General features: G+C 46.2%; 1 protein-coding gene across 2 annotated transcripts in view; it reads left to right on the top strand.

Moving 5' to 3' along the window:
* Positions 1 to 13,163, top strand: part of KCND3 (potassium voltage-gated channel subfamily D member 3) — a 238,464-nt gene that overhangs the window by 187,052 nt on the left and 38,249 nt on the right. The gene's annotated exons all lie outside the window — the stretch shown is intronic.

Genomic DNA, 13,163 nt, shown 5'->3' with positions numbered 1-13,163 from the left:
AAAATAAAGAGAAACCATCAGCTCTATAGAAAAATTAACCTAAAGGAAATCAGAGGGAGGTGAAATACACAAACTTAAAAGCTAAACTTGCCAAGATCTAGTGGATAGGACACTTGTCGCACTGTTACCCTGGAGCAAAAAAACAATGAGAGAAGACAACTAACAAATTAAACAGACCTTACTGGCCCCACTGCTCGACTTTATTACAGGTCAAGGTGGAGAATGAATATTTAAAACAGCTTAAAAAGTTCAACATGGTCACAGCACTAGACAATAACTAGAACAATGTAGTTAGTCTGGATAACAAAAGATAGCAATGCAATTCTGATCCCAAATAAAGAAACCCCACACTTAGTAGGATAATGTGAACACAGAATCAACTCTATGGTCCAAAGTCTGTTGTTTACATGCCAAGATTTTTTTCTTTATTCTTGGGTGGGGTGAACTATCTGGGCACAAAGCTTACAAAAAGAAAGCATCCAATTTCAGAAGTGAAATTGTATTAAATCCCATCCCAATGCAATTGCAAAGCAAAGGAAACCTCCACGACAGTCTACCACGTCTAACTCATGTGACAAGTCTCCTAGGTTCGACTACCAAATTAAAATCACCCAATTGATTTTCTGAATATGGACGAAAATCTGCTCAACCCAACTGCAAACACACATTTTCACTAGGAATCGTCAAACACTCCAGCATATATATATACTCTTTAAATAACTCAGCCCAGATATTGTCGAGACCTTCAGAAAATTAAACCAAGCTCAAATTTGTTATATTTTAAAAGAGTTTTCAATAATAGATTATATTTTCTTCTTTAGGCAGATGCTACCCCTTACAAAATACCAAAGTCACTATTTGCAAAGAAGTTTGTAACCTAAACGTCATTTCAGAGACCCCTCCCCCAACCACCACCCCTTAAGACTGAAATTCTGCAACAGATATTTTCATAGATTAAGTTAGTAGAAAGTAGCTGCCTGATACCCATAATTGTACACCACAGAAGTTTCAGAGTAACTTTCATGGGCGCCTCAAGGACCTTCCAAAAATCAGGTGGTCTGAATCCTTTCCAAAGCTTCCTCCTCCTCATCACTCCCTTCAGCTCCAGATTTCAGCTGCTAGGCAGGCAGTTCCAATGATCTTCCACCACCAAAAAGCTCGCTCACCTCCAAAGGCCCAGTGCCCATCAAGGAATCCGAGGAGGAAGGCTGCAGATCCAGGAGCAAGGCCTTAGCAGACGGGTGGATCTAGGAGAGGTGCCCCAGGCTCCTGCACCGGCATGGCCCATGAGGCATTTACAGCTGGGAAACCCAGATCTCTTTGCTTAGGCTTCACCATCAGGCAAATAAAAAACATGAAATAAGAAAAAGATGCTGATGAAGCACCGTATCCATAGCTGCTTGGTCTGCTGCCATCTTGCCTCTCCTCCTCCTGTTTGGCAGGTTTTGATTGCAAATGCTTTGGTATTGATTTTCCTAACTGACTAAACAAATTTCTGTTCTATTGATGCTATAGTATAGACAAACTGATCTCATTGCAGTAATTAAATATCTTATTGCAAAAAGCTACAGGCTTGCCAAGTGCTTATAAATAGATACATCTTATTAGGCTTTGTGCTAACAGGTAAATAGAAGCAATACACACTTTGCAAAAATGAAAGAAGAAAATCAGATTTATTTTTCATTAAGCCATAAGTGATCTTTCAGCACAACCAAAGCAGTGGGCATCGGTTTGCAAAACCGTCAGAAGCAAACCGTGTTCCTCTAACCTCTTGGTGCTGGCGACAAAATGCTTAATGTTTTCTGTCAGCTTGGCGTAGCCTCTGCATATCCCATCCCTCGGTGGAAGAGTTGGGCAGGGATCACTCCAGACTTACCCTGCCTGCGATAGGGGAGTTCATGACTTTCTATGCTGCCTATTATAGGGCCCCCGGGTCTGTCTAGCACAGCGTCTTCTGCTTTTTAACCAGTGTTAAGAGATTTCTAGTTAAAAACGTGTAACCACAGCATCTGGGAAGAGTGAAAAATGCTAAAAATATTCAGCTCTCTCATACAACTGATGACAAATGCTAAGCAAACTATCAACAGAGATTAAGCCAAGTGTTTAAAGTAGAGTGAAAGACGTTGGCTTGAAGATTCAGTAAGAGAAATTGAGTGGAATATTGTACACCCCGGCTGTGAGGTAGATTTATCCTGTCTGCTAGGTGCAAACATCCTAGGTCAGGGTTGTTTTTTAATATAAAAGGAAAATACTCATCACAATCAAAATGTAAAAATAATTAAGTTGTGCTGCTTTGCAATTCCCTCTTCCTTTTTCTGATGAGCTTTCCCAAATTTCACTGCCCTGCATGATCCTGTGCCTCAACAAAGTCACTGTAATTCCTGGTGCCCTAGAACAGGATATTTTGGTAGTTGGTTTGCTTTGATACCTTGTAACAGTGTTTCTAAGGTCTTAAAACAGCCAAGGTTTAACATCTATATTGTACCTACCTGATCTTGGTTACCCTGTGATAGCCTGGACAGCTTCTTCAGGATCCACCAATGTACTTTGAGGAACTCATCTGTTTCAATAAGGCTCAGATCTGACCTTAGTAGTAAACACTTGGGAAAAGCCAGATGAGATAAACAAACAAAGGGTAGACACTGTCTCAAATCTCCTATGGCCGCAAAGAGTTGCCCTTAAGTACTGAGACTCATGAGCGTTGCCATGGCAGGTTCGCCAAGCTGAATCTCCTCGTTCAGGAAAATTGTCCAGCGTTTGTTTATTTTCAAAATACAAACACAAATGCAAAGGCAACAGGACTGGCGTTGTACCCAGTACCCCAAGCCACAAAACCAAAAGTCTCGAGGTATTCCAGCCCCAAACGTTTGCTCTTCCGTCTCCTGTTGCCAGTCCTCTTTTTCACCTCACATAATACCATGATTAAGGGAAATAAAGATAATCTTTCATTCCACTATGGAAGACCAGAAAAAGGAATTACATAAGCCAGCGCAGACTCCAGTTTTGATACTGGAATCGTAGCCTGTTTAAGGATGTCTCGGCGACATGGGACAATTTCTGTATCAGGATGCGCCCCTGGCTGATAGAATAAAATCTTCCAATCAAATGGCCCAACTACCCATCCTGCTTCCTGTAGCGTCCTGCTCAAATCGCATTAAATGGCTGGTGGGGCAGTGGAGAGACCCAATTGGTCTGCCCACCACTAGATCAGGAGTCCCACCCTTGGGTAAGTCTCAGCAGCCCCTCAGGTTATGCAGGCTTTGTTCTCCATTACTTTCTGCTTAATTTAATTTCACTTTGTTACTTCTGATTTATGAACCATGTACCCAAGGCACCATATAAAAGCTGAAATTAATAATAATATTATTATTATACAATATTCTCCAGGGGACATGGCTTTTATTGACAATTAATGTCTCATCTGGAGACATTTCACCTTGGGCTTTTAATAGAGACAGGCCATTACCTGACATTAAATGTCCTATCCAGAAGGGATTGTTACCATTATAATGTTAAATTATCCTTGTCTTAGGAATTTCAAGGTTATTTTCATAGTCATTTTTTTTTAAAGAAGCAATTGACATGAATTTTCACAGTGGAGTTAGTGACACCGGTGCATTTCTAGGGGATTAACACTCCTGTGGGCCAAACAATCAGATTCCTTGAATCTTGAGAACTCAACGTTCTCCGTTAACTCAGATTACAAACTGACTTAGTTTAGGTTATGAACATTTATGGCATGGAAGAGTGGGACCTTGCAGCTGTCCTGCCTTGCCTTTGCTACCTGTAGGTTGTTCGATAGTGCACTTCTCTCTAGCAGACCCCTAGAAAGGACACATGGCATCAAAATCCATGTCCCATAGAAGCACATGCTCCCCTTTACTCTGCTCTGGCAACATAAGGAATGTTGTTCTCCAGTGGCTCTCTCCCTTTACTCTGCTCTAGCAACATAAGGAATGTTGTTCTCCAGTGGCTCTCTCCCTTTACTCTGCTCTAGCAACATAAGGAATGTTGTTCTCCAGTGGCTCTCTCTCTTTACTCTGCTCTAGCAACATAAGGAATGTTGTTCTCCAGTGGCTCTCTCTCTTTACTCTGCTCTAGCAACATAAGGAATGTTGTTCTCCAGTGGCTCTCTCTCTTTACTCTGCTCTAGCAACATAAGGAATGTTGTACTCCAGTGGCTCTCTCTCTTTACTCTGCTCTAGCAACATAAGGAATGTTGTTCTCCAGTGGCTCTCTCTCTTTACTCTGCTCTAGCAGCATAAGGAATGTTGTTCTCCAGTGGCTCTCTCTCTTTACTCTGCTCTAGCAACATAAGGAATGTTGTACTCCAGTGGCTCTCTCTCTTTACTCTGCTCTAGCAACATAAGGAATGTTGTACTCCAGTGGCTCTCTCTCTTTACTCTGCTCTAGCAACATAAGGAATGTTGTTCTCCAGTGGCTCTCTCTCTTTACTCTGCTCTAGCAACATAAGGAATGTTGTTCTCCAGTGGCTCTCTCTCTTTACTCTGCTGTAGCAGCATAAGGAATGTTGTTCTCCAGTGGCTCTCTCTCTTTACTCTGCACTAGCAGCATAAGGAATGTTGTTCTCCAGTGGCTCTCTCCCTTTACTCTGCTCTGGCAACATAAGGAATGTTGTTCTCCAGTGGCTCTCTCCCTTTACTCTGCACTAGCAACATAAGGAATGTTGTACTCCAGTGGCTTTCTCCCTTTACTCTGCTCTAGCAACATAAGGAATGTTGTTCTCCAGTGGCTCTCTCCCTTTACTCTGCTCTAGCAACATAAGGAATGTTGTTCTCCAGTGGCTCTCTCTCTTTACTCTGCACTAGCAGCATAAGGAATGTTGTTCTCCAGTGGCTCTCTCCCTTTACTCTGCACTAGCAGCATAAGGAATGTTGTTCTCCAGTGGCTCTCTCCCTTTACTCTGCTCTGGCAACATAAGGAATGTTGTTCTCCAGTGGCTCTCTCCCTTTACTCTGCACTAGCAACATAAGGAATGTTGTACTCCAGTGGCTCTCTCCCTTTACTCTGCTCTAGCAACATAAGGAATGTTGTTCTCCAGTGGCTCTCTCCCTTTACTCTGCTCTAGCAACATAAGGAATGTTGTTCTCCAGTGGCTCTCTCCCTTTACTCTGCTCTAGCAACATAAGGAATGTTGTTCTCCAGTGGCTCTCTCTCTTTACTCTGCTCTAGCAACATAAGGAATGTTGTTCTCCAGTGGCTCTCTCCCTTTACTCTGCTCTAGCAACATAAGGAATGTTGTTCTCCAGTGGCTCCCTCTCTTTACTCTGCACTAGCAACATAAGGAATGTTGTTCTCCAGTGGCTCTCTCCCTTTACTCTGCTCTGGCAACATAAGGAATGTTGTTCTCCAGTGGCTCTCTCCCTTTACTCTGCTGTAGCAACATAAGGAATGTTGTACTCCAGTGGCTCTCTGACCGGGAGCAGTTCCTGACATTAACAGAGCCAGATGCAGGCAGATAAAGGCCACTTAATTCACCCCGCTCTGTCCATCTCTGCTCCCTGAGGTCCTCTTTCCTCTTCTCTATCCTGCATACCTTCTTCTTTACCCTTATGCAGATTTTCCACTAAACAAGCAGAACTTTCCCTTCTGACCCTTCCACAATGTGTCACTTATGAACCCCACTACCAGAGTGGACCCCTGTGACCAACAAACAAGTCCTGAATGTATTCCAGTTCCTGGTTCCCACCCTTCTGCAGTGATGCTAAATCGGCTCTCGTGTAGTTCTGCTGTCAGTGGCTCCTTCAGTATCACGTCCGTCCCGTAGTCTTCAGGCAAGGCAATGTGCTCACCCCCTCTCCTTCTAGTGTGATTAACACATCTACTGCTTTCTGAGCCTTCTCACCGAGCCCACCCTCCCGTTTTACTCTTTTTTTCAGTAATGTAAAAACGTTTTATCCCTGGGCAATGCCTTTGCCATTCCTGCTTTCCTGTTTCTCTTAGTAATTTTGCCTGTCCAGGTCCTGTAATGTTTGTAGTTTCTGAATGCAAGGTTAGCTCTTACTTTTTCACCTCCTTCTTCAGCAAACCATATTGATTGATCTCTTTATCCTTTTCCCCTTCCTAACATGCCTGGCATAAAGCTTTGTTGCTATTTTAATATTTCATAGCTCCTCTGTACCAATCACGGTTTCTTGTGCCTTTAGTTGTGTTCATTTACCTCTCTGGACTGTGGGTGTGCATTTCTGGATTAAATCACATTCCTAATTTAGAGAAAAGAAAAATACTGTACTGACATGGAAATTTATACCATGCGAAAGGAATTTTAAATTTAAATAGGGAAAACAAAAGTTTTACCCTGCGTGCATCAGTACAGAAAATCTGACAAGAACAGCAATCAACTCTGCGAACCTGATCTTAAGCAAATTGCTCCATCCCTGACCCTTTTGCAGTGCAGCCAAATCCAGACCAAATTTACAATAATGTGCAACTGAAAGAGCGTAGCATATCAATTTGTACAAAGTCAATCAAATTCCAGTCTGGTGTGGGAAAATGGAGCAAGCTAGAGGAGACTGGAAGAGTCCATTTCAGGGGGTGAGGTCTGGGGTCCAACAGAAAAAGAGGTTTCTCTAGTATAAGTGGGTACCAGGATGACCATGCAACTCCATGTCAAAAGGGATAAACCAACAGTCCTGGTTTAGCCTTATTGCACGTAGAGGTTTTCATTAGAAAATTAGGGAGCACATCTCCATGCATGCAGTGGCGCAGAACCAGGATTGGATCAGTCTGTCCCCCTTGACATGGAGCTCTATGGTCACCCTACTCCTAAGGATGGTAAAATGTTTAAGAAACCCAGGTGACTGCTTACCTGGCATGCAGAATATGCAGATCAGATTTGGAATTGCTCCTCCCTTTTTTACTGTGCCAGTGCACGCCATATTATCCACCAGTATTTGCCCTGGAAGAATTTGAACCAGGTGTTAAAGTGTCACATGAGGATTGTGCGGAACTGCGGAAGGACCTTGCGAGACTGGGAGATTTAATTTAATGTGGACAAGTGCACGGTGATGCTACAAGTACCCAATGTTGGGGTTCGTGTTAGGGGTCACCACCCAGGAAATCCTCACCTCAAGGTGGAGCAGTGCTCAAACAAGGAATGAATCAGAAAAGAATGGAGAATATCCTATTGCCTCTGTGTGGAGCCATGGTGCGTCCAACCTTGAGCGTTGTGTGCAGTTCTGGTCGCCTACTCACATAACAGAACTGGAAAATATGCAGAGCAAAGTGACAAAACTAATAAAGGCAATAGATCAGCTCCCCTGTGAGGAAAGGTTTAATAGGTTAGGGCTGAGAGGGGATATGATAGAGGTTTATAAAATAATGAGGGGATGGTTATTTACCCTTTCAAGTAATATTAAAACAAGGGAACGCTCCATGAAACTAACCACCAGCAGATATAAAATAAATCAATACACAACAGATTAATCTGTTGCCAGAGGATGTGGTCAGGTCGATTAACATAAGAAGGTGTAAGAGAGGTGTGGACAAGCTTCTGAGAGAGTCCATCAAGCATTATTAGTCAGGATGTCTAGGGGAAGCCATCACTACCCCTGGAAGTGTGAGTAACATGAAAGAGATTGACTTTTCGGGATCTACCGAGTACTTGTGACCCAAACTGGCCACTGTCGAAGACAGGATGCTGGGCTTGAAGAACCTCGCGTGCACTGAACAGCAGACCCAGATAAACCCATTGACGACCAGGGAAATGAATTTCAGATTTGTATTAGAAATACAATAAAAGGGAAGCAGAACCCTGGTTTCATTTGTTCTATTGGCTGACAGTATTTCAGTTTGTGTACATGTTTAGACCTGTGCTTAGGGTCACTTTAATCCACTCCTATTCCTCTGATCCCAATGGCTGCTCACCCCCGCCCCAGGACTGAAGATAAAGTGACTTCCTCACTCCGAGTTTCCCAGGGATCTGAAGAAGCACTGCTGAAAACCTTCTGATGCAGCCCAGGCCGACCTGCAGGGACCCCAAAAGTGAGGAATGCCCGGATCCCCTCCTGTGGGGGTCATAATAGAAAATCAAATTAGAGATAGGAAAAGGCAGAGAGAACGGGGCGGGGGAAGGGCTGGCAGGGGATGGGGATCAGATCTGAGGTCTGGTTAGGGGGAAGACAGCAGGGTAACAACAGTGCCTTAGGGTTGCCAAAGAAAGACAAATTCCATCAGGGGGTAGGTTGCAGTTCCCATTGAAAAGCCTACAAAGTACTCTCAGGCCAATACAGTAAAGCGCGGCCGCGGTTACCCTGCTTCTAACCTGCTTTCTACTCACAATTTGGCCGCGTTAGTCCATCCTGCGATTCACTATCCCCTTTTAACCCATCCTTACTGCCTCTTTAAATCATCGGGTAACCCCTTCCGCCCGCGGCATATATATGAGACATAAACGATCGGATTAGCTATTCCCTCCCATACAGTAACGCGCGCCCCGATTATCGCTTGTTTAACCTGCTAATTTACCGCCTACCCCTACATTAGTGTGGAGCGTCAGGCAAGCCGAGACGAAATTTCACGGGCCACGGAGCAGCCCCAGCCAGCCCCGCTTCACTGCCTGACCCCCTCACTCCCCGGGACAAGACCAAAGTGAATCGGGCAAACTTTCCGCCAGCCCCCGCTCACCTGCCCTGGCCGCGTCCATCTCCCGCGCTGACAGCTCCGGAGCAGCCCCGCTTCACTGCCTGACCCCCTAACTCCCTGGGACAAGACCGAAGTGAATAGGGAGCCATGGGGAGCGCCCGCTCTCGCCGATGGCTGTCCCCGGGAAGAGGGGAGAGAGGACTGGGGCTGCTCCGGAGCTGTCAGCGTAGGAGATGGACGCGGCCAGGGCAGGTGAGCGGGGCTGGTGGAAAGTTTGGGGGTCAGTCAGTCAGCCCTTCTCCTGTATCCACTTCCTGGTACCTGTCATTTGAAATGACAGGTACCAGCGCACCCAGGATAGTGTATAGGCGCTGTATAAAGCGCCTATACAGTAAAATGGATTGCGCTTCATGGACGCGCGTTGGACGCGGCTTGCATTTGCATGCCATTTAAATACAGTATCGAGCGGTATGTGATCCAGAGTGCGCGTGCGGCAAACGCAGGTGCGCCCGGCACTAACGCACCTCTTTCTACCGCTCCTTACTGTATCGGCCCGCCTGTTTGGTGATTGTCTGAAGGCCAAGCTGAAACCCCGCACCAGTTACAAGGTAACAGCAGCAAGGAGAGCCCTCTGCCTCCTTCCTGCCCCCGAGAGGATCCTCCATTCCAGCTTTGAGGCGCTAATGTCACTGTGATTGCAGGGGAATCTGCTCAGTGCTCTCATCCACCAGCCCAGCTTTCTTTTGCTATTATTTGCTTGCTTAATGAATACGTTGGTCCCTGCGGTAGTTAGACAGCGTAATGGCACTTGAGGGGAATTGTACTGAGGGGAGTTAAAATGATCTCACTGCTCCTGGGAGCCTTCTGGATGGGCACCGAGCTCGTACATTTCCATGCTTGTGTGCGCCTAAGCGTTCCTGCACCAACCGATTTCCAGCGCTCCAGAGGAGCCTTAGCTCCAGCCAATGTAGCAGCAAAGATTTGCATGGGATATTTGGCCCGAAACAGTAGTAGCACCCCCTCCCCCACCCCACACGGGCTGCTCTAAATTTCCATTCACAACAGAGAGTTTGTAAAGACTCCCAGAACTGCAGGGTTGCACCAGGGCTGCCTCTGTGAACAGGGCCGGGGCTTCCATTAGGCAAACCAGGCTGCCACCTGGGGCGTCAAGATCCTGCCAGCATGAGGCACCGAAGAAGGGAGGGCTGTGCTGGGGGGGGCGTGTGAAGGGTTTGCCTAGGGCAGCAAATATTCTTGCACCGGCCCTGGGCTGCCAGACCCAAACTTTGGCCGCGCTCTGGAGAGCAGTGATGCCCAATTCTTTTTTATTTGCATGCTTTTAAAATTCCTTTCTTACACTGAACCGCTTCCTATCCCAAACACTCAAAACTGGAGCCCCTGCGGTAAAATATTAGAAAGCTTCCTCACTGCTGTATCTAATTTATCGGCCCAGTGATGTGCGCTGAGTTACCCCAGGCTTTATGACAGGAGAAAGAGATTGTGATTTTAGGGAAAGGTTACAAGCATTATTGCCTTCTGAAGCGTAATTCTAGCTAAGGTTATGTGATTTATTGGAAGGTTTAATTTTATGAATAGCTTTTAATTGTATTTATTTATTTATGTGCTTGTGTGTATTGTCTGCTCCTGTTTGTTTATTTTATTTGATGTATATTCCACTTTTTCAGGCACTTCAAATTGGATTACATTTAATGGATTTAATGACTGTAAATCACTTTGCACGGCAACGTTTTAAAAGTGGGTTATAAATACATTTTCTTTTCTTTTTCAACAAAAATGGTTTGCAGATCACCTTCCCAGGTACGCAGAGTGCAGCACAAGTAATAGAAGTTCTGAATATTTTGATGATTATGTTGTATCCTGTGACCAACTCTGCAGTATAACAAGCAGCTCCCCTCTTTATTTTGAATTTGTATGCAAGATTCTCAGTGCTACTAGTGCAAGGTTTTGATGGCGATCAGCACAGCAGCAGCCCAGATCCATAAGAAAAAGTAAGAGCAGATTTTGATAAACTTCCCCATTTCTAATCAGGGGCCTGGTGAAATCAAAGGTTCATATATGAGAACTCTCCAAATTTCACCTGGAGACTCGGGGAAATTGTATCACTTGCCAGGTCTCAGGGAAAGCACTAGAAAGCTCCAGGAAGCCTGCAGAGAACAGGAGGCGGGGGTGAGCCTGGAGCAGACACTGCATGTAGCATGTGGGGAGCAAGTGGAGAGGGGCCTCAACGGACACACCTCAGTCTGCCGTTGTGATTGCAGGACTTGGAACCAGAGTGGGGGTGCACAAGTCACGGAGCTGCTATTTATAGGGAGTGCAGGGGTCAGGGGCAAAGAGAGGAATGCTGGGGTCGTGCCTGGAGGGGTGAAACGTTGTGGTGATGGGGGGGGGGGGGGGGGGGGAAATGGAAGAGAGAGAGCAGAAATACATTATCCCTACTCCTGCCCCACTCCCCACCAAATCAGCAGCAATCCCAAGGGTGATCGGGACCCAGAAGTTCCCATTGTGTGAAGAGCTTTCTCCCCCATGCACCCTCACTGCCCAATCAGATTCTACTTTTCTGCTTATTTGGCGCACTGGGAAAATTGTCAAAATGTTTACTATTGAAAGAGGCCTCGGGACTCCCTGCCGGGATTTGGGATGATCTTGCAGAGTTCGTAGGGGAGGTAGGAGTAAGATTTCCTAAGCTAATTGTGGTAGGGGATTTTAATTTACACGTGGAGGATGCTTCAGATGCCCTGGCTCGGAGATCTGATGCAGTTAGTTAGGATGCCAACTCCTAATAAAAGTCACGCGCTGGATCTTGTTTTTGGTTCTGCAAGAATTTTAGGGGACGGAGAACCGAGGATAGAAGGCAGTGAAGAAGTAGGGTGCTCAGAGCCTAGATTGCTTCATGTTGTCTTTGGAAGACCATTAGAGACTTGCTGAGTACAGAGGCCTTCGCCTAGAGCAGCTCATTTTACATTTAAAAATATTATTGATATTCTGAGTTAGAAATCTAAGTCGCTTTGCCTTACGCTTCCATAAAAGGATAGCGGAAAGCGTAAGTAACCCTCTCTCTTGAAGTAATCGCTTTGAAAAATCAAGAAGAATGGAGCTGGCCTCTCCTGTCCCATGTGGCCAGCAGCGGCCACGCCACAGCCTTCTGGGCTTGACAGGGACAGGGCCTGCCACGTTTACAGCAACCCCCCCATGGGTGGAACAGCAGGGCCAAGAGCTCAGTCCTCAGGGCTCCTGGGCAGTGCCGTGTGCGAGCTCAGCGAGGGGGGAGGAGAGAACAGAGATGAATGTTGGGGGCGGGGGGGACGGGGAATGTAAAATTTAAAATACTGAACACCTAAAATGTGTGTGCGCTTGCAGAGTGCAGCCCCTTGGATCCAATTGTAGAGGAGAGCTAATGGGGGTGGGGAAGCGTCCTCGTGTTCAGGGGGAAAATATAAAAGCTGCCAGGGCCAACCGACTGCGTGAAAGGAGACGTCTGTGCACTTAACCAGGAGGAATATATTCCACTACATGCGAAAAGGCTGGCCACGCTGCCACACAGTCTCACGAATGCTCCCACTTCCTGGCTTGCTGCCTATCTGCTCTCCGGGCAGCTTTGTGTGCACTTATCCCCGTCAGTCTCCTGCTTAAATTACTTCTGAAAATGAATGCGGTGAGATTAAGCCCAGGTGGCATTTCACCCCTTCTTGCCTTTATCCCAACCCTGTGTCCCCTCCCCAATCCTTCAAGCATGGTCACGTGACAGCAAAACTGGGCAAACATTTAGCATCGCCTTCTAAGCAATCTAAGGAGATCAGATCGGCCAGAGCAAGCCTACCTCTAATCCACCACCTCATCCCAGGTCAGCCATTCAGTCTGATCCAGTCCTGGTTTTGCCCCATTGCCTGCAGGGAGATGTAGTTCTGATTTTTCCCATGGATTTTAAGAAAGTCCAGCACTGTAAATCCATGCACACATTGGGGAAAAGCCAGGACTGGATCAGCGGGAGGTGGCATACCTAGGCACAGAACACCAGCTCTGCAGCAGTGGCGGGGAAATCTGGTCTTTAGTATCTGGAAAAATAATAGATTCACAAATGCTGTAAATTGAGAAGTGCTCCAGGTGATGTCTTATGAGCACAAAACGCTCCATGATGGTTGGGGCAGAAGGGGCCTAGCCACTAACATCCCCTTTCACCTCTTCCACTAGAAACCGGTCCTCAGCCCTGCTTCCAGCCAGTCGGATTTTCAGGATATCCTTAATGAATATGCATGAGAACTATTTGCACGCATAAGCAGTAGTGCATGCCAATAAGTCTCCTGCATCTAGAACAGAACGTGAGAACATCTGCTGAGCACCTCTGCATTACAGGGCAGGCAGCCTGCAGAGACTCGGTACCCTTCCACACCCCAGAGAGAAAGCAGCATGGCTCTGGATCTGCCTCCCCGTTTCCACAGGGCATCGAGACTGGCCTCAGTAGGGTGAAGCTTCTGCCCCTTCTCATGCCAGAAGTTAGAAAAGGGAATGGTCAGCCAGTTGTGGTTTTCTCACACCTACAA

Source organism: Rhinatrema bivittatum, chromosome 12 (genome assembly GCF_901001135.1).
Source record: "Rhinatrema bivittatum chromosome 12, aRhiBiv1.1, whole genome shotgun sequence".
NCBI classification, from domain to species: Eukaryota; Metazoa; Chordata; class Amphibia; order Gymnophiona; family Rhinatrematidae; genus Rhinatrema; species Rhinatrema bivittatum.
This window is presented reverse-complemented; position numbering and strand designations above follow the sequence as displayed.